Genomic DNA, 20,004 nt, shown 5'->3' with positions numbered 1-20,004 from the left:
AGCAGACTCATCCCTTTCATTTTACAACCCACTGACACATATTTGTTACACAGATTCATGCCACTGGACTGTGCTAGGTGCTGGGGCGATGACAGATTAGTGAGATAGACATGAGTTCTCCACTCTTGGAGCTTCAAGCCTAGCTGGACAGAGGAGCCCCATATAACTAGACAGTTGGTTATTTAATTATAACTGTGATCAATGCCATAAAGTTATGCAGGATCCACTGAGGCTCAGATGAGAGAAACAGACCCAAGACAGAGGGGAATTGACATGTCTACCCAGCTGGACAGTGTTCAAGCTGAAACCAGAACTCCAGTCACCTATGTGTCAGTTCACTACTGTCCCTGCTGGGCCACAGTTGGGGCACCAATGCCTTGACAGGAGTCTGGGAGAAGAAACCAGCACAAAGACTACAGTGGTGGCCCCTTCTCTGCAGCTCCCATAGAGGAACAAGAACATGAACTTAAAGACTTCACTGTCTTCCTGGACACTCACTCATGCATTATAGTGGTGAAAAATGCTTTCAGCCACCTTACGGTGGGGGTCTAAACATGAGAGCCTTCAACAATCAGGACAAAAAGGAAGAATGAGGAGAACCTCCCCTAACACCAGTTAGAAAGGACAGGGAATGGGTGGTGTAGACAGACCGCACAGGCTGAGCTCTAATCTATCTGCTGTACTTTGCTTGAGAATTAATCACACAAATCCCTGGATAAATCTGAAGCTGTTATTAGGCAACACTAATATTCCCCTTAGAGTAATCCAGACAAATGCACTGGGATGGGGGGAGTCCCCAGTTGCTGGGACACAGGCCACTTTCACATTCACACACAACCACACTTGAACATGTATGTGGGTACTGCCTTCCCCTAACCCCAACCCCAAATGTCTGTTCCCAGGGACACCCTGGTTGGCCTCCACCCTGGTTGCTTCCAGCAAGGCAGGTAAACTGAAGGATGGGCAAACAAGGCCTGATTCCCTCTCCTCCCCAACTCTGCCAGTGACCTGATTTTCACAAGAGAGGATTTTTTTCCCTTGCTAGTCCGGCTTGTCCGTAAATCAAGCCCAAGTGCACACACAGTCTAAGGCCGGCTCAGCCAGGGAGCAAGGAGATGCCAAGAGGCTTCGAACCTAGGCCCCAGCTGCTGTTTCTTAGGGTGGCAGTTCAATGGGAATTCTGTCAGGCTCTAAAGAGCAGTTGAGGGGTGAAGGGTGGGAGGAGGCAGACACGCCATCAAGATCATCCCAATTTCACATTCTTGTTCTGCCCTTCTCTGAATTAGAGGAGCTGTGTAGTCTAAAATGACCCAGCAGAACTCTCTAACTTTATCTATGGCCTTGGGCCAGTTTCTTAATCCTGGACCCCTGGTCTCTGTTAATGACACAAGATATTTTGACCCTGATGCCGTGACCCCTCATGTATGTTTAAAAAAAAAAAACCCAGGGAAGAGACTGACTTTAGTTGTAGGAAGTGGTTCTTCAAACTGCAAAAATGAACCTAGGGAAAAAAATCAGAGCTGTCAGGGAAAAAAAAATCAACACAAAGTGGAAGTGGCAGCAGCTAAAAATGCACATGGTGAAATTTGTTATTGACTGAAAAATTGAAGGAAGAATCAAACATTCACAACAAAATTTAGACCAGCAAATGTGACATGAGAAAATTGGATGTGGTAGGAATAACGACCACAAAAGAACGTCCACAATGCTAGAAGCTATAAGGGCAAAATTTGATAGACACACAAAAAAACAACTGATCGATGAATCAAATCTTCACTGGGGAAGATGCATGGAGCAGAACTGATCTTGTTAAAAAGAACTCCGTAAACTATAAATGAATTGGAAAAATAAGAAATGGTTTAACTATGCCAAGGAGAAAATGAGTTGAAGAATTATGAGCCTTACATTGTTTGCTTTTGAAAAATACTCCCTCGATAAAGAATGTTTTAGTGTTTGTATAATTCTGATTATGCCAACATAGAGTTGAAAGGTCTCAAGATCAAAATGTGCAATCAAAACATCTTGGTAAATGCTAAAGATAAATAAATTATATGATCTCAGAGGTCTTGTCCAGTGGAAATTTTTTCTGATAAAAGTTCAGAATAGAAAGTGAGTAAAATTGTACAAATACCCTATTCCTAGTAAGAAGATAACATAGAAACCAGCTATTGCCTTCAACAGTGGTTCTCTAAATAATAGATTTTATTAATCTGTAACATATTTAAAGCAATTCTGGAAACTAGCATAGAATAATTATATTTTTATTTTGCCAAGAAAGAATAAAAATCCCCTGACACTTTGCATTACCATATTTTCTTTAAAATAAAAGGCATATTAAGAATCCCCAAATGAAAGGGTATAATCTCAGAATTTTTTTTAAATGTGACTTTACAATAAATTTCCTGCACTAGGGTTATTTTTCTCATTTTCTGGGGAATGGTAAAACTATATTCTAGCCCCTTTGTGTGTCTGCTCCACTAGGTTGAGGGTAGACTGCAGAGTGTCTCTGTGCTTCAGGCTTTTCATCTAAAATGGAGATAACCAGGTAAATCTACTCACAAAGTGCCTGAAACACAAAAATGTTCAAAAAATATTAGGCTATTTTGGGTCAAGTTGACACCAATCCTCAGACTGTACCCCTGTTGTTCCAAGCTGAGAGTTTTTTAGACATCCTGGGATATAAATGTGCCTGGTAACAAGAGCACATTTGCATGGATTGGTCAAATCCATGCATGGATTGGTCAAAACAACCCCTATTCCACTTCCCATAGCAAAGAAACACCCTGTGGCAGCCAGGAGGCCCTGGGAGGGCAGGTCCTAGAGATATGGTCAGTGCTAGGAAGAAAGGGTAGCTCTTTGGAAACGCTCAAGCTGATTTCTGGGCTTTGCAGCTATGTGAGGAGCAAGCCTCTTCCTGCTAGCATCACACAACAGTCACTGTGGTTTTCTTGTTTCAGCAGCTTTTCATCTTCACCTGCTCCACAAACAGCTTCCTCTGGAGAGAAATATCACCCCCAAGTCTCCACATCTCAGGGGCTGAACCCTGGATGGAGGGGCTCACGCACAAGACAAGACCAGCTATCCTCATTCCATCACACTGACAGCCTCTCTCTTTCCCCATCACCAGTCCCTTATCCATCCTCCCCTCCACCCATCCACACTGCTCAGTAACCATATCCCAAACAAATATATAAAAGAGACATATTTCCTGTCATGGATATTAGTTAGAGGAGTCAACCTTGCCCTTAGGCCAAGCAAGTGACAAGGAACATATACAGCCTCTCTCCATCGCTTTTTTCCTGTTCCTTCTCCTCTTTATGGGTCACCTTCTCAGAGGGGCCTTCCTATACACCCTTTTGTCTCATTAGGTCATCCTTCACCCTATTCTTTCTACCTATAGAGCACTCACCACAATTGTAAATACACATTTATTGGTTTTCCATAGCTATATTTTCTTCTAATTTTTCAGGGCCATGAAGACAGGCACCATAGCTGTTTTGATCACTACAAATTATGCTTGGCAATCAATGTTCTTTTTTTTAATTTATTATTATTTTTTTAATCCTCACCTGAGGATATTTTTTCATTGCTTTTTTTTAAAGAGCTAGAGAGAGAGAGAGAAACATCGATGTGAGAGAGAAACATTGATCAGTTGCCTCCCTTAGGCACCCGGACCAGAGATGGTACCCACCACAATGGGGGATCAATTCTGGAAACTAGGTATGTGCCCTGACCAGGAATCAGACCCTCAGCCTTTCAGTTATAGGGTGACGCTCCAACCAACTGAGCCTGGCCAGGGCTCCATGTTCTTTTGAATCAATCAACTCTCTTGAGCCACATATTTTTTTTCTCAGTGTGATGTAGGGAACAGATTCCAGACTGAGAATTAGAATATCTGGTCTTTAGTCCCAGTCCCCAGGCCAATTTCTAGCTGAGTGGCCAACTGTAAGTTACCTTGTATTTCTAGGTCATAGTTTCATAAAAGGAGGTGAGAGAAAAAGCCATGCTGTCCCTTGGCTCCCCTTGAGAGAAAAAGCCATGCTGTCCCTTTTCCTCCACCCGACTCAGTAGTCTGTGTGAGTGTCTCATTTCATCCATAATGACATGGACACTGCAGGCCGGTGTCCGCATCAGTCCAGGACAGCTCATGTATTTCTCTTGGCAACATGTATCTGAATCAGGATCAAAATCAGTCAAGTGCAGGGACAGACAAGTCATAAGACAGGCCAGCAAAGAGAAGAAAGGTGGTACCCTGCATGCTAGAGGCACCCACACTGGGCCAGCAGAGAACAGGGTCAGGTCATCGAGGGCCTCAGAAACCACTGTCTGAAGTCAGATTGAAGGTGGAGCAGAGTGAGAGCTCAGTCTCCAGATCAATCTCCTGGACCCGTTTCTTAGGCAGACAGATTGCTTTCTCCCTTCAACTTCAGTTCCCTCCTCTATAAAATTGGGAAAATAATGGTAGACCCTCCTGGTAGGAGTGGTTGGGAGAATTAAAGGAAGTCACATTTGAAAGCACTTACTCCAGTGCCTGTCATGGCAAGTAAAAATCACTTATGAGAATTAGTTCATCATCATCATGATTTTTAAATGTAGTCAATCAAAATAAGCAGGTGATAAATCTTAAGATCTCTGTGAAATTAAGATGGCATCTTTGAGGCCACACTCAATAATATGACTAGAGGTGGGCACTAAGCTACACTCAGCCCTAAGTCCACCAACTCTAACAGTGGCTCTCGGCCAGCAAACTCAGCCTGGGAGACCTGCCTGAGAATTGGGTCCAAAAACAGCCTTGGAACCCTGTGACTCCTTGGAATTCTGTGACACCTTGGAGTGTCTTCATCACATCCCTGAACTTCACAGAGTCTTCACCCTGCTAGGCATTAAGAGGCACTGTTAGGCCATGTCTCTCCTTTCATAGCATCCATCACTTAGTAATTGTGTGGTTAATTGAGCACGAAGGCCTACCTGTCTTGTTCAGTTATCCGCACGCACTGCTTATGCCACACGGTGGGCCCTCAGTGCTTGCTGTTGTTGTAGAAGGTGGAACAAGGTACTTCTTGGAAAACACGAGTAAGAGGTTTCATATGAGCATGCATGCTCATGTAGGCTCCATTTCTTGCTTCCCATCACACACCAGCTGGGCCCCTAACACCTCAATTTCTTCTGCTTAGAAAAACATTTGAAGGCGTTCCCCTTCCTCCCTAGGCTCCCCGTTCTGACTTGCGCTAGATAAGCAACTTCAGATTGCTGAACAGCAATACACAACACAGCTGGGTAAAAATTCCTGTGTCCTAAAATTCCTGGAAAACTGTAATGCACAGCAAGCATTTGAAACACATCCTGCCCCCATCTCCAGGCCCGGGAGAGTCAAAAACAGAAGGAAAGCAGCAAGCAGACAAGCAGAGCCGAAACTTGATTTCCTTACAAAAGTATTTTGCTTCCTTTCCAAGCTCTTCAGGCCTGGGCAGGAATACAGAAACCACAAGTGAATTAATTATGAGCACTGATATCACGAGCCCCTGACCCAGTGGGCTGCTGATCCAGGGGCTTGTGTTCCTCCACTCTGGGGCATCTGGTTCTTTCAGCTCACAAGGACCAGAGTCAGAGGACTCTCTCCCCCAACACCAGGGGAAGGTGTGGCCCTGAGCTGAGCATCAGTGCTGGTACTCAACTCCAGGAAAAATGTAGCCAAGGCATTTCATGGTTAACATACACAGTCTCAAAGAAAAGCAGAGTGCAAATCAGAATGCCAACTTGCTGATCTTGGGCAGAGTCACCTCATTTCTCTGGGTTGGTTTCTTTCAGATTGTTAAGTCCTTGATTCCTGTTGGATTGTGATACTCTAGGAGCTAGAAACCCTATCGTATGTAAAACATCCAAAATCCTAAGGTTCATCATGGATACATGAGTCTTAAGTTTCTATCTGCAGAAGTTTTCTCAAATTTCTATTTGTAGAAATTTTCTCAATTACCTCATTAAATTAAAGGTAGAAGAAAGGCCAATGTGAATAATCTTTGAAACTAAAATATGTAATTTTTTATGCCATTTTATTACACTGACATGCGAGCCCCAACTTCAGCCAGGTTAAGAAGGTGTACTCTGTCATTGTTTGACCAGTGGAGAATTTTAAGGAACTTTCTTTGGTTCCTAGTTCCCTGCTACATCTCTGTTCATCTGCTTTAGTCTATCTCATGGATTCCTTTTCCTCTACCCTACTAAATATTAAGGTTCCCCAAGGTTTCAAAGTTAGCCTTCTTCACCTTCCAATTACACTCCTTGCCTGGACAACCTCATCTGTGCCAAACCTTCCCTCACCCCCTAAAACAGCCATTGCTCCTACCTGCCTCTGCCCATCTCCCTGCAGGTGTCCCACAGGTTCTGTAGAGAAGTTAGGATGCAGACAAACCAAAATGTATTATTACCTTTCTTCCACCTTCACCCCGAATATGCTCCTCCCACTGACCTTCCTATCCTAGTTATATCTAAAAGCAGAACATGTTATCAAAACTCCTCCTTCCCCTTTTCAATAATAATTGATAATCTGTAATAATTTTTAATAATGGCTAATACCCACCAAATGCTTACTATGTGCTAAATGTTGTTCTAACCATTCTATGTGCACTAGATCATGTAAACCTCACAGCAATCCTAAATGGTGGGCACTATTATCCCCATTTCACAGATGGTGCTATTGAAACACAGAGAAGTTAAGTTCTTTGCCCAAGTTTGCACAGCCTGTGTGTGTGTCAAAGCCAGGCAGCCTGAGCCTCAAAATACTCAAAGTCACTGCCTTTCCAATTATTAAGTTTCTCTCCCTTACATCTCTATAGTCGGCCACTTCTTCCATCACTACCCTCCTCACCCTGTATAGGCTCTTCTCTCTCACCGGAACCACACCACGGCCCCTTCTCGCCTCCCTAGTCACCAGCCAATCCACTATGCAAAATGCCTCTAGAGCCCTCTTTCTAAAATTCCAATCTGACCACCACTACCCAAATAAAAAACTTCTGACTGCTCCCAAATGTAGGAAGAAATAATGTCTAAAATCTTTACATAGTGTCTAAGACCTACCTGCCTAACTTCTTTTATTATTCTCCATGGGCCTCAGTCCTTCGAACAGGCCACATTAACCACTGCAAACGATGGGGAATAGCATCTGCTGATTCATAGGGCTGCCCTGAATGCCCCTTCCTCCTCGGCTATTAAATATGGCTTCCCAGTCCCACCCAAGTTTCCACTGTGAGATTTCTTCCAACCCGGCCCCCACCCCAAGCAGGGTGGGATGCTCCTTTCTGAGCTACTCTACAAGCATTCTCCCTAGTATATGAGCAGCTCTAATGTGTTTCCCACCTGTTGGCTTGACAGGCTCTCAAGTAGACCATAAGCTCCTCAAGGGCAAGGACTACATGGTATGTAAGAGGCACTCGCTCCATGAATATGAAAAGAGTGAACTTATTCCAGTAAACAGATGGCCTGTCCCTACAAATAGATGATTATGCATCACTGAATGTTTTGCTAATGCTTCCAGATACTCCAAAGACTTTGGTCCCTTACACATTCCAAAGTTGTCCTAGTAAACACCATGACTTTGAAAGTAGCTCTGATATAGTAGTCCCAATAAATCCATTCTAAGTTGAAAATATCAAAAGCTGAAAATGCATTTAACACAGAGATAGCCTACCAAATATCATAGCTTAGCCCAGGCTACCTTGAACGTGCTCAGCCTGGACTTGGGCAAAATCATCCAACACAATGAACACTCTGGCAAGGGTGTCCAACCCACGGGCCGCATGAGACCCAGGATGGCTAGGAATGCAGCCCAACACAAAATCGTAAAATTTACTTAAACCCTTTTTTTTTAAACCCTTCAGTTTTTATGTTTTTGTGTATTTAATGTGTGGCCCAAGACAACTCTTCTTTTTCCAGTGTGGCCCAGAGAGGCCAAAAGTTTGGAGACCCCTGAGAGTACCAGTCATTTACAGTTGTGATTGTAGGGTTGACTGGGGCCATAGCTCACTGCCAATGCCCAGCATTAGGAGAGAGAATTGCACCTCACACCACTAGCCCAGGAAAAGACCAAAACTCCAGACTGAAGAATGGTTTTTACTGAATGCTATCACTTTGGCAACATTGTGAAGTCCAAAAATCATAAATGGAACCATTGTCAGTCAGGGGCCATTTGTATAAGTTCCAAACACTGAGACTTTGGAAGGAGGGAGGTGTGACTGCAGTATCTTCACATGGGGCCCTCCAAAATCACCTGGCCAGGTCAATCACCACACCACACACAGGGCTAAAGACAGAGCAGAAGAGTCAACACATACCATGGGCATCAGGAACATTTGATATCAGCCTCCACCTGAAAGCTGCAAGCCCCAGGGGTGAGGGACCTCAACAGGAAGCCAAGAGTAATTGTAACTGATTAAAGAGAGAGAAATGTCCACGAAAGTGGCCTCCAAACCTTTCTGACCAAACTCCCCATTAGAAAAAAATAATTTTACCATGTTTTTCCAATAAATGAATATTTATTTATAAATTATTTGCATGTAAGTTAACCATAGATTTTGTTGTTTCCTTACCAAATTCCCCTAAAATGGTCTTACATGTGCCCCCTTTTCAAGGCCACTGATCTAGAGAGTAATCTCCCCACACTCTGAAAGTCTGGGGATATATATGATCGAACATAGGGTGCATCTGGCTGCTGACAGCTCCAGATTCATGGAGTCCTGGCCTTGGAGGCACATACATACAAGCACACACTCCCGACAGGTGTCACTTCAGCATCTGCTATACCCCTTCCTGTGACTGGGCTTGGTAAAGGTATGTATTTCATGGTCCAACAGCTCTACGCATCAAAAGTCTTCCTCTGTAGCTCCAGTCCCTTCAAGTCTCCTGTCCTGTATCCACTCCCTCCTCTACATGGCAGCTCTTCCGCTATCCGAGGACAATTATCCTGTCCCCAGGGAGCCTCGTCTTCTCCAGGGAATCCACAGAAGCTAATGTGGTCTCTCCATCTCCAGTGACTACAACGTGCCTGTCTCAAACAGCCATTCCACACACATTTACATGGTCCCAGGCTGGCTGCTGCCTATAATTGTTACAGGAAACCATTGGTTTGTAAACAACAACAAAAACCGTCTCTCTGGTCTGTCTCAAGTAGATCAAACCAAGTGGACTGTGTATGTGCTTGACCCAGATTCAACAAAAACTTTCCTACAGTAAACATACCATGTTTCCCCCTGAAAAAGAGAAAGCATTTCCAATGGTGGCCCATGCCACTCTGGTCCAAGTCATATCTGACCTCACTGATTAAATCATTCAACAGCCATCATTGAGCTCTCATTCCTGGGGCCCTGCATCCATCCATCACTCATTAGTGAGCACATACATACATGCATGAACACAGATGTGTGTGCATGCAAAATATGAATACACACTCACACATGCACACACACACAATGTGCTTTATCAAGACAACAAACTTTTTTTGAGCACTTGCTTTTTGTCATATACCAGAAATGTCACATTTACCACGCGAGCCTGTATGTCCAGTAATTAACAAAGGGCAATAGAGTTCCATCTTTATTTCTCGTTTTATAGTTCTCAAAGAGAGTACCTCTTCATGTACATTTCTACAACAGGAACTAGGAAACCCAGCTGAGCTACTGCAACTTGTATTAAGGATGTGAAAGCAAAGGGAGCCAAGAGACACATTAAAATGTAGCCACTGGTTATATATTCTACTAGGGGAAAAAATAGCCCTGCTCTGCATTAACACAAGGCTGAAAACTCAACATCAGGAAAAACAAACAGCAAAGTCTCTACAGCAACTAAAACTCAACCATCTTCTTCATATGTGGCCATTACCACTTGACTGTGAGATAGTCAGACCCAAGCCCCAGCACATGCTTGGAGTCCATGGAGCCTGGCTGGACAATGGGACCTCAGAGTTGAAGCCAGTGGCTCTGGGTACATTTCAATGCTTGGACTCAAAATTATGTCTGTGGGTTTTGCTCTTAAAATTAAACTATTTTAAACCCAGAATTATAACATAGGTCTCCTCTCTTAACTGTAGTGTCAGCAAGGTGACTGGCAATGGGGAGATGGTTGAGAGCCAAGACCAACCTCAGCCCCTTTGGGGTGCAGGAGGGAATTCCAGTCTATGCCAATGCAGGAATGACATCTTCTGAGCTCACCAAATCCCTCTCCCCAGGAGACTTCTGCCCAGCAGAACCAACAACATGGGACACCCAGAGCAACCTAGCAGCGTAAGAAGCATTCTCAGATAGAGCACATGCTTCCAAGGCCAGTTTCTAGGAGCAGCTTCTCAATACTGCTCCATCTCAGGCCCTTATCTTTTATTTTAAGCATCCTGTTAGACTTTTTAGCAAAATCTTGATATCTTTTGGGGTGTCTGACTCTGGCTGCCAGGATGGACTTGCCCAGCAAGTCCAATCCAATTCCATTTTCCTCTGTTACATGGCATTTTAGAACTTCTCATCTTATTGCTGGGCCATTAGAGATTTCCAGGGGGGCTCCTTGGAAATTCAGATGCTGAAAGCTAGCTGTGTATGGAGGACGATGGGACATCTTAGGGGATGAAATGAGGCACAGATAATAAAGCCAGAGATGGGATGACACGAATTTTTCAGAGTGCAAGTTCCCCAGGAACAGAATGAGTGGAGCATGAATCACCTGCTTACATCAGACTCTCTTCCCACACCAATGCCTCCCCCATTGTTTAAGATTAATCACAAGCAGTTAATTCTAAATAACTCAGTGGTGTGTGCACCGCTAGTGCCATATTAGAGAATCCCTTATGAATTTTACCTTGACACAGGGTTATTTCCTGCGAAGCATCATCAAGAAATGTTATGGCCCACCCCTCACCCACAAGGCCCATTGCAAAGGTCAGATGCTTTTATTAGAATGAGGACCAGTGCAGAAGTGGCTGGGAAGCTGACTTTGGCCTGATGCAGGAAGAGCTGGCTTCCTAATAGCAGTGATCAGAGACGCATTAGCCTACCTTGAAAAGCACTGAGCCCCCACCACTGCAGTTGACTGGAGGTGGCAGGGGGTGGGTGGAACAAATGTACAGAGGAAAAGAGGATGGGAATTGAGTAGTTCATCCCAATGACCCTTAAAATCCCCGCTGAACTTATTTCATGATTTTCCATCATGTGCCCTGGTTTCCAATGCACTACACAGGGGGCAAAGCCCTGACCAGGAGGTCATATAAATGCCACACCATCTTCTGCACAGGTTGTGGGATCCCTGTGCATTTCATTCATATACCAGGAGAAGCCTGAGAGGGACTCACAGAACATCGCCTCAGCCTCCAGCCCCGTCTTTCCCGACCCAGATCAAGCAAATACACTGTAGAGTGACTCATCTTTTTATATATATATATATTTTTTTTTAGATTTTATTTACTTATCTTTAGAGGGGAAGGGAAAGAGAGAGGGAGAGAAATATCAATGTATGGTTGCCCCTGGTGTGTTCCCTACCGGGAACTGGTCTGCAACACAGGCATGTGCCCTGACTGGGAATTGAACCTCAATCCTTTGGTTCATAGGCCCGTGCTCAATCCACTGAGCTACACCAGCCAGGAATCATCTTTTAACACTCCCATGGGTAAGAGGCTTAACACCCTTGGAGCCCACTCTTCCCCATTTCCGGGGCCATGCAAGAGACAGGACCCCTCCTGGAAGGGAAAGAAGCCTGAGAGAATGAGGAAGAATGGGACCACAAGTGTCTGATGACTTCCCAGCTTTGCCAATCCTCTTCCATGGATCACAGGTAAATGATTTCAGTCATCCCTCTTTGTGTGGGTTTTTAAAAAATTCTTACTGGAGGATATGTTTATTGATTTCAGAGAGAGAGGAAAAGAGAGAGAGAAGCATTGATTTGTTGCCTCCTGAGTGTGCCACAACAGGGGATTGAACCTGCAACTTAGGTATATGTTGTGACAGGGAATAGAATCTGCAAACTTTTGGTGCATGGAATGATGCTCCAACCAAATACCGGACCCGGCCGGGGCACTTGTTTTTATTTGAAAGCAACTTATTAAGTAAATAAGCTGCACTCTCACGCTACAACGTCTTTGTTCTGCGGGGGCTATGGGCAGCACACTGAGACCACCCCCGGAGGAGAGGTTATGGAGCTGCCCGGAAAGCACTGCCTGCCACGGTGGAGGCACCAGCCCTAGGACACCAACAACCACTGGGCGGCCAGACTCTGTCCTCTGAGGCCTTTGCACAGGCAAGCGGACCGCTGCAGGAGGGCCAGGTCGGCAGGCGAGAGGATCAGATGCATAGTTTCGTGGAGAAACTTGAAGGCAAACCTCCCCAGAGTCATTTTCTCAGCTACACAGAAACTAACTGTATTTAAATAAAAGCCTCAGTAAAACCAAAAGGATCCTAACTGCATTTCACAGCTTAAGCCAGGAGCTTCAAGGTGCCTATAGCTCATGCAACTGCCTTTCTTTCATCTCCACATCTTCAAGACTTCTCATACCCTTCCAGAATACAGTGCCTGCCCCCGCACCCTGCCCAGAATCAGCTCAAAGCATTCACAGTCTCGAGGACCACATGCAAAGTCAGTTTTATCAGAGTGGCGCTGGGTGGTTTGGCTAGATGACTGTGAGATCAATTTGTTTCTAAAAGCTGCTGGTACTGGTTCTTGGCTTAAAATTTTTTTAACTTTGGAAAATACATTATTTAGAAACATTGTGGACATTGTTGGAGGTCTGAGAGCAGATATAGAGAATGATACATTTAAAGGGAGCCTCCTATTGCTTTTAAATAGGTCATCCAAACACATCAATTTCTGGAGAACAACAGCCGTAATGACAACCCACTGGCACTGTCAGTTCCCAGATAGATCACGGAGACAGGCCTGCAGAGCACGCTGCCTGACTCTCCTCCGTCCGCCGCAGCCTGTCACCTGTAACACAGTCCCCCTCCGAGCCACGGCAAACCAAACATCCCAGCTTCGCCTGGGGAAATCTCTGGAGGGCGACCAGGGTTTCCCCCTGTTTAAACACCAACTCGTTCCTCCAAATCTACGGCAAACATTTCCAAACTCTTCCTCTCTTTACCAATGGACCTCCTAGATGTCTCCTCCTCCCCGCACACCTCCCCAAACCATATTCCTACATGCCCTCATCCGCTCCCTGTGGCTGTTCCAGCTCTGTTGGTTATGAAGTGAAGGAAAAGTCGTCTGTGATGAAGGGTCATAGGTCATCAGGGAATCACACACACACCCAGAGCCACATTGCTGTCACCAGACAGCAACACATCTTGACAGAGGCGGATGCACAGAGCTGAGGCTGGGAACATGTGATACTGAGGACTCCTTAAGAAAAGAGTTATAAATGCAGAATGAAGTACACGGCCTTGGAAGGGGCCCACGTGAGTGAGGATATGTAACAACTTTAGTTACATGATGAATCCGCCTCTGTAATAATGCCCCCTCCCACACACAATGGAAAAGAGAAGAACAAACAGAGGAAGGGAGTTTGGTTTTGTTATCTGCAGAGAGAGTCAGAAGGCAGCAGGAGAGCCAGGAGGAGTCTGGCCAGGTCATCCAGGAGCTCTGTCTTTTACCGCCAACCCTGCGTGGGATGCTGTGTGCTTCCAGGCACCTGGGAAACCAAAGGTAAGTCTGCAGAGGTCACGCTGTCCAGTGATGCTCCGGCATCATGTAGTTTGCTCCAACTGCCACAGGACCCATGGGTCCAATCCCAGTCACTTGATTTCAAACCAGTGTCTTGAGGGTAAGAATCAAATGCTGCGAATCATTCATTTCATTCTCTCTCCTGCTCTCATATTCTTTCTTTCTCCTCCGACTGGGACGAGCAGGTCCCCGGAGACTGGTCTAGCTGATAACCTCCTACACCAGGAGTTTGACATTTTGCTTATCGTCGGCATCCAGCAAGGCAATGCTCCATTTCACCATGGAGACACAGGCCATTTGCATTAATTGAGGAGGGAGCCAAGGAACAAAACAAAACCGCTGTGGTGAGGACCTGGGCTCTCAGGTTCCAGAGACACCTGCCCTCACACTCACAAGAGGCTCAAAGGCACCTCAGGTGTGGTCTGCTCACCTTTTCAGTGGGATGGTAAGGCCTGCCTACCTTCCCCACCTGCCCCATCAGGTTGCTGTAGGGGCCAGAATGTCGCATTTGCCAACAAAGAGCTGGGTACACAGTCCAAAAGGCACAACCTATGCTCAGTGACCCCATACTCTTGGGCAGGGGCAAACGGCCATGAAATTGGATTCTACACCCTTTGGAATTCCCCCTCCTTTTATCTCTGCCACCTCTCAAACTGGGGTGAAGGAAAATGGCAGAGCTGAGGGGAACTCAAAGAAAAGCTCCAAACCTGTGAAACCAACTGGATACAGTTTCTTCTTGTATACATCAGGAGACCAACAGCCCAGAGTCAGAACTTGTTTTTTCCCAGAGTCTATGCTTATACCTTTATAGGTTTTGTCTCATTTCATGCTCTCAACAATCCCATAAAGTATGATTTCTTATTATCCTTGCTTTGCTGTAAGGCAAGATGGCACAGTAGTCAAGTGTGGGCTCTAAAGCCACACTGCCCACACACAAACCCCAGCTTTGCTTCATATTAGCTGTGCAACCTTGGGTAAGTCACTTAACCTCTCGATCCTTTTCTACAAAGTGCGAATAACAATAAAGTGGGTCAAGAGTGATTGTGAGGGTTACAAGAGCTGATAGAAGCAAAGCGGTTAAGACAGTACAGGCATAGAGTAGGTGTTGTATGATTATTAGCTGCCGTTATTATTATTATTATTATTGATTAGGATACTGAAGCTTCCAAAACCTTCTCCAAAGACATATGACTTATACATGGACAAGCCCAGATTTAAATTCAAATCTTTTTCACTCCACAAGCCACGCTCTTAACCACTACACTAAACTTCATTCAAGTCCCAAATTTCTCTACTTCTCCATTTCCTCATCTATAAAATGGGGATAGTTAATGATATGAACAACCTAGGAGTGTTGTGAGGGTCCGATGAGACGACTCATATAAAGCACCCAGGATGTCTGGCATTTGATGGTATTTAATAACAGTAGTAGTAGTAATAGTTACATCACTACTATTTTTGTCCAGGGAAGGTACCTGACCCTGTCCAGAGCCTCTCTCACTCTAGATCCATGTCTGGGGCTTCACTGCCCTGGACACATGCTGCAGAGCCAGTGACTGCAGGGCAATAGGAGTCCTAGGGGTTGGGTATGCTAGTCCCCTCCCCCAAGCACAGCCCACCCCCCCACCCCTTCTGTCCTGTGAAGGAGAGAGGGGACCCAGCTGATGGGCAGCTGCCCCAGGACCTGGAAACCATCTTTCCAAGGCAGCCTGCAAAGGGAGATAGGGGACTTGAAGATAATTAGCCCCCAGCACTGGGCCTGTGGTGTCTCATTACCAAATGCAAATGCAAGTTCACATGCCACTCAAGGCCCCTGGCAAAATGCATGCTGACCCTCAACAGTGCTGAATCTGGGCTGAAGCATCACCCCAGGCCCACCCCCTCTGCAGCTGCTGTGCAGGCTCTGCAAAGGAAGACGGCTGCTCTCACCCTGCTGAAGGGAACGAGGAAGAAGGGTCTTCTTTCTCTGAAGGAGGCAGAGATGCTATTTGGCATGGGGGGGGGGGGCACTGTTAAAAAAAACTACTCTTCCCTCAACAGTTAAAAGAGGGATTATTGGAGCAAGTGGCAGGCGGCTGCTCCACCATTTAGCATACAGCACACCCAGGCAATTTCATTTGGTAATCAGGAGGAGAGGAGGGAAAAAGAGCAATCAGACCCCTATTCAGGCTCCGTTTAGCGACAGCCCCTGCTGGCTGGGCTGGTCCCACCTAGCCTGAATGCGGGTGGGGCACCATGTCTCAGAAGCAGCAGTCCTCCTTTGTGTGTGTTTCAAGGTTTTGCTTCTGTGCTAGGGGCTCCATCCTGGGGAGAAGGATGCTGAAAGGAGTTAGCCTTGACCCTCTGACTACTCACAACTCCCTCCAGCCCCAACCACCTAGACCCTTTTAGGGCGGACACAGATTAGAAACAAAGCTCATTACAATTCTGGCAGGTTGTGCACTCAGAAGGGGGAGGGGAAGTGATTGTGTTTCTACGCAAGTGCCCAGAACATGAGGATCCAGCTGTGGCAATCACTGGTACCCAACTCCAGCATCTGATGTCTTTTGCCCTCGGTAAATGCTCAGGTAAGCATCTTCTCTTGGAAAACCATCCCATCTTAGTTCTGGCTTTGAGAAATGGGGGAAGAGTCACAAAATTCTCAATAAAAAGAAAAGTGATTGAAATTAACTTTCAGGAAGGCATACCAAGGCCACGCAGTGGTGTTGAGCATCAATCAAATTAACTGGAGGAGCATGTCAGCTTCAGAAAGTAGGAGAGATGGGGAGTGGGAAACTGGCAGGCACCACACAACAGTGCTTGTATTGTAATAAGGGCCTGGCCCCTGTCACCAACGCCTACCACTGTACTCCACTGCAGGTTCCCAACTTCTGAAAACTTCACAGTTGAGACTCAAGACAAGCAGCTTGTGGTTTGTACACCTGCCTACTTCAGCAGGAATAGATGGCTGGCCCACATAATGAGATTTTGGACTAGAGGTCAGCCAGCGAGGCCTTCTCCATCTTTCCCTGGCCCCACCCTACCTGGCCCCAACAGGCTGACACCATGCAAAATGAACCCTTCAGGGAGACTAGTGCTGCAATGCATACACCTTGGATATGAATCAATTCTTCATGACCATAAGATTGTTGAGAAATTCAATACATGCACATTCATAACTAAGAATGGATTAAAAATGAGCAATCAAGTTTAAACTCATTTCAAGGTAATGACAAACTCTCAATGATGCATGAGGGACCTGCTCTCTGAAGGGATCTCAGCATACCTCCTCGTTGCCCAGTGAGCTTCAAGGCTGCTCTTAACAAGAACATACTAAGCAAGCACCAGGTGAATTTGCTGTGCCATAGCTGAACAAAATCCCAAGGCAGATATGTATACATAGATATAGATATAGAAGATAAATATAGAGATAGAGATATAATTTTAGTATCATTTTCAATCACCTGGACTCTGTCCTCCAAAAGCATGACTGAAAAGGCAAGACTAAATGGCAACATGAACAAATCTGAAGTTAAGCACCAAAACATTTTATTCATAAACATAACACCTAGAAGTGAAAATCTGGGCGGCTCCTCCCTCCATGGTACCAAAATGTTCAATGTGACCATTAATTGCACTGGGAGTCTTGGAATGAAGAACAAAGTCTTCCCATGCAGGTTGTGTGGAGCCGAGTCCGTAGTCAGACCTAAGAGCCGTTCACCACACAAAGGAGAAGACACTGTGTCCAGGACCTCTTACCCCTAGGCCCAGCTCTCCCACAGCAACTATCTCTGGTGTCCTCTGGGTCTCACCCAGAGAAGACACCCAACAGGGCATAAAAATAGACCAAAGTCTATAGGAGAGATGGGCCCTCTGTGCATTCTTCCTGAGGTGCAGTATGGAGACATTTGGGAGCCATTGGGCCATAGAAAGCCACACAGTCCAAGCAAACATCAACACCACCAGCATGCTAGGAACTAATGGACCACAGAGAGTACCTCCAACAGGCCCTGGCCACATCCATCTGAAGCTGCAGGAACCCACTCAGCTCTTTCTGCTCTTGAACTGCTGAAGCATGAAGCACAAACGAGTCTTCCACACCAAATGCAAGCCCTCGTGCAATCAAATGGTAGGGCCCATCTCACAAACTGGGACAATCAGATGTCTGGCACACAGGACTGACTGCTGGAATAAGTCCCCTGGTTTCAGTTTGTGACCTGCGCAATTTAAAGGAGGTTGGGGGTAGGGGAGGAAATAGATGTCTCCTCACTACCCGCTATCTTCAGGAAAATGGACAGGCACTTGTTTGGCTATTTATCTTGTTTAATGCAGATCTATTTGACACTTAGCAGCTGCTGTGATTTTTTCCCCCTTAATATGTCACAGGTGAGTTTTTCCTATTTACTCTAAAAACTAACATGTGTGGGGAGAACAGGTATTCTCTAAGAGCCTGTGGTGCATTTTTGTGATTGATTAGACATGATGACAATTACCAGGATCAACAGGCTCCAACTTCTCAACAGTAAATTCTGGCATTTCCCCAATAGCTGCCCTCACTTCAGCCTTTATACTGCTCTGTTCCAAGCTGACTAGTGTTCCTCTTACTACACCATTTATTTTTTTCTATTTACATAGAGGAGAATCAATGAGCTAAGCTGTGTGTTTGCCTTCTACAGATAGAAGTATCAATCGATAGCCGTGAGAAGATCTGAACCCTGTAAAAAGAAGTATTATTAAAACATACACATTGCTTTTAGCTATTAAAAATGTATCTTAAATCTGCTTCAGAGAAATTCTGCTGCAGACCACACACATACAAAAAACAGAGAGAAGACAAATTGTATACACATACAGTATACAGAGTCTTCCTGCAGAAAAGTGCTGATCCAGACCTGCCCAGAGGAAATGAGTTCTTTTTAAACACAAAAAATGCAATCAGGGATAATCAGCAAGTTAACAACACACTTGCAGACACCCTGGTCCCTAGAAAGGAAGAATGCCAGCTTTCAATACACGTTCTGAGTACTGAACAGATCCTTTGGGCGAATGAAAAACAAGTGATCATGTCAGCGTCTTCAGGGAGAACTTTCTCCAAAGCCAAGAAGCTTTGGAACAGCAGTCAGCTCCAGAAGGCACCTGCTTGTGAGAAGTGCTTGGATAACATCATTCCTGAAGTGGTTTTGTGGGTTGGGATTGGTTTGGCCCCACCTCCCCACCCCTTTTTCCAATGGGTTCAATGGCAGAAAAAAAAGAAGCCAGAAAAGGATGAGAGGCAGCTCCTGCATCTGCCTGTCCTGTAGCCCATCCAAAGGAAGGAAGGTGCAAACCCCAACCCAGTAGAGGAAAGAAGCAGCAGAGACCCAGGGATGCTCCTGTGATCACCCACACATGCCCTACACGAGGCCTCCAAAAAGACCTGGAAGGTGTCCTAGTCTCCAGCACTTTTCACCTGTGAAATGAACTTAGTTTTGATTTAAAAAAATTTTAATGGCCACTAGTAACTAAGGTTCTTACCAACTACAACCAGCTTGAGGGGTTCAGCTGTTCTAGGAAAGTTTGAGGAACACCTGCAGACATTATTTCTCATTACAAATTTCAAGGCAGTGGAACCTCACCTCAATGAGGAGATCCTAGGAGTCAGGGCTAAGACATTTACTGGACCCCACCTATGTGATCTCCTTTGACCTGCTGGTTCTCAATCTTGGCTGCACAATAGAATCACCTGGGGAGCCTCAATCATATATAGAGGCTTGGATCCTACCTCCCCGGCTTCTGAATAAATTGGTCTGGGCTATGGCCTGAGAGTCTTTAAACTCATCCAGGTGATCCTAATGTGGAGCCAAGGTTGAGCATCACTATTCTGCTCTATACCATCCCACTGCCACCATGAAAACATCAGCATGAGATGGCAACACAGATATGTCTAGAAGAATCCAGGGCCTCACTCAAAAAGGATAACAGAAAATGCACCTTCTTTGCTTCTTCCTCATCCCACCTCCCTACACATACCCACATGACCAGTTCTCACATACCTGGTCTCTTCAATGGTCCTTCCTACTGAAATCTAGGCATTGAGTGAGTCCAGCAGTCCAGGAATCTCGATTTTAGGTCAAGTCTGGGCCACTTCTCAGATCTAATCCCAAACAGTTGGAATTTGGTGAATAAGGTGAGGGCAACCTACACCCTTGGGCACAAACCCCTTCTTCCCTCTACCTGGGAAGTTGTTGTTGAACTTGGGACTTTCTCCAAGGCTATGCTGAGTATTGCTGGCTCCTTCAGTGGCTTGGCTGGACAAGGGTTGTCATCTTCTGTGCTTTCCTGTACCATTCTCATACATGGAGAGGA

At 45.5% G+C, this 20,004-nt stretch overlaps 1 protein-coding gene across 1 annotated transcript in view; it reads right to left on the bottom strand.

Annotated features, from left to right (window-relative positions):
• The window catches only part of NRXN3 (neurexin 3), a 1,496,747-nt gene that overhangs the window by 1,410,740 nt on the left and 66,003 nt on the right, over positions 1–20,004 (bottom strand). The gene's annotated exons all lie outside the window — the stretch shown is intronic.

The sequence above is a fragment of the Artibeus jamaicensis genome, unplaced genomic scaffold, assembly GCF_021234435.1.
Source record: "Artibeus jamaicensis isolate MK-2021 breed Jamaican fruit bat unplaced genomic scaffold, CSHL_Jam_final contig_851, whole genome shotgun sequence".
NCBI lineage: Eukaryota > Metazoa > Chordata > Mammalia > Chiroptera > Phyllostomidae > Artibeus > Artibeus jamaicensis.
Note: the sequence above shows the minus strand (reverse complement) of the source record. Positions and strands in the feature narration are given on the sequence as shown.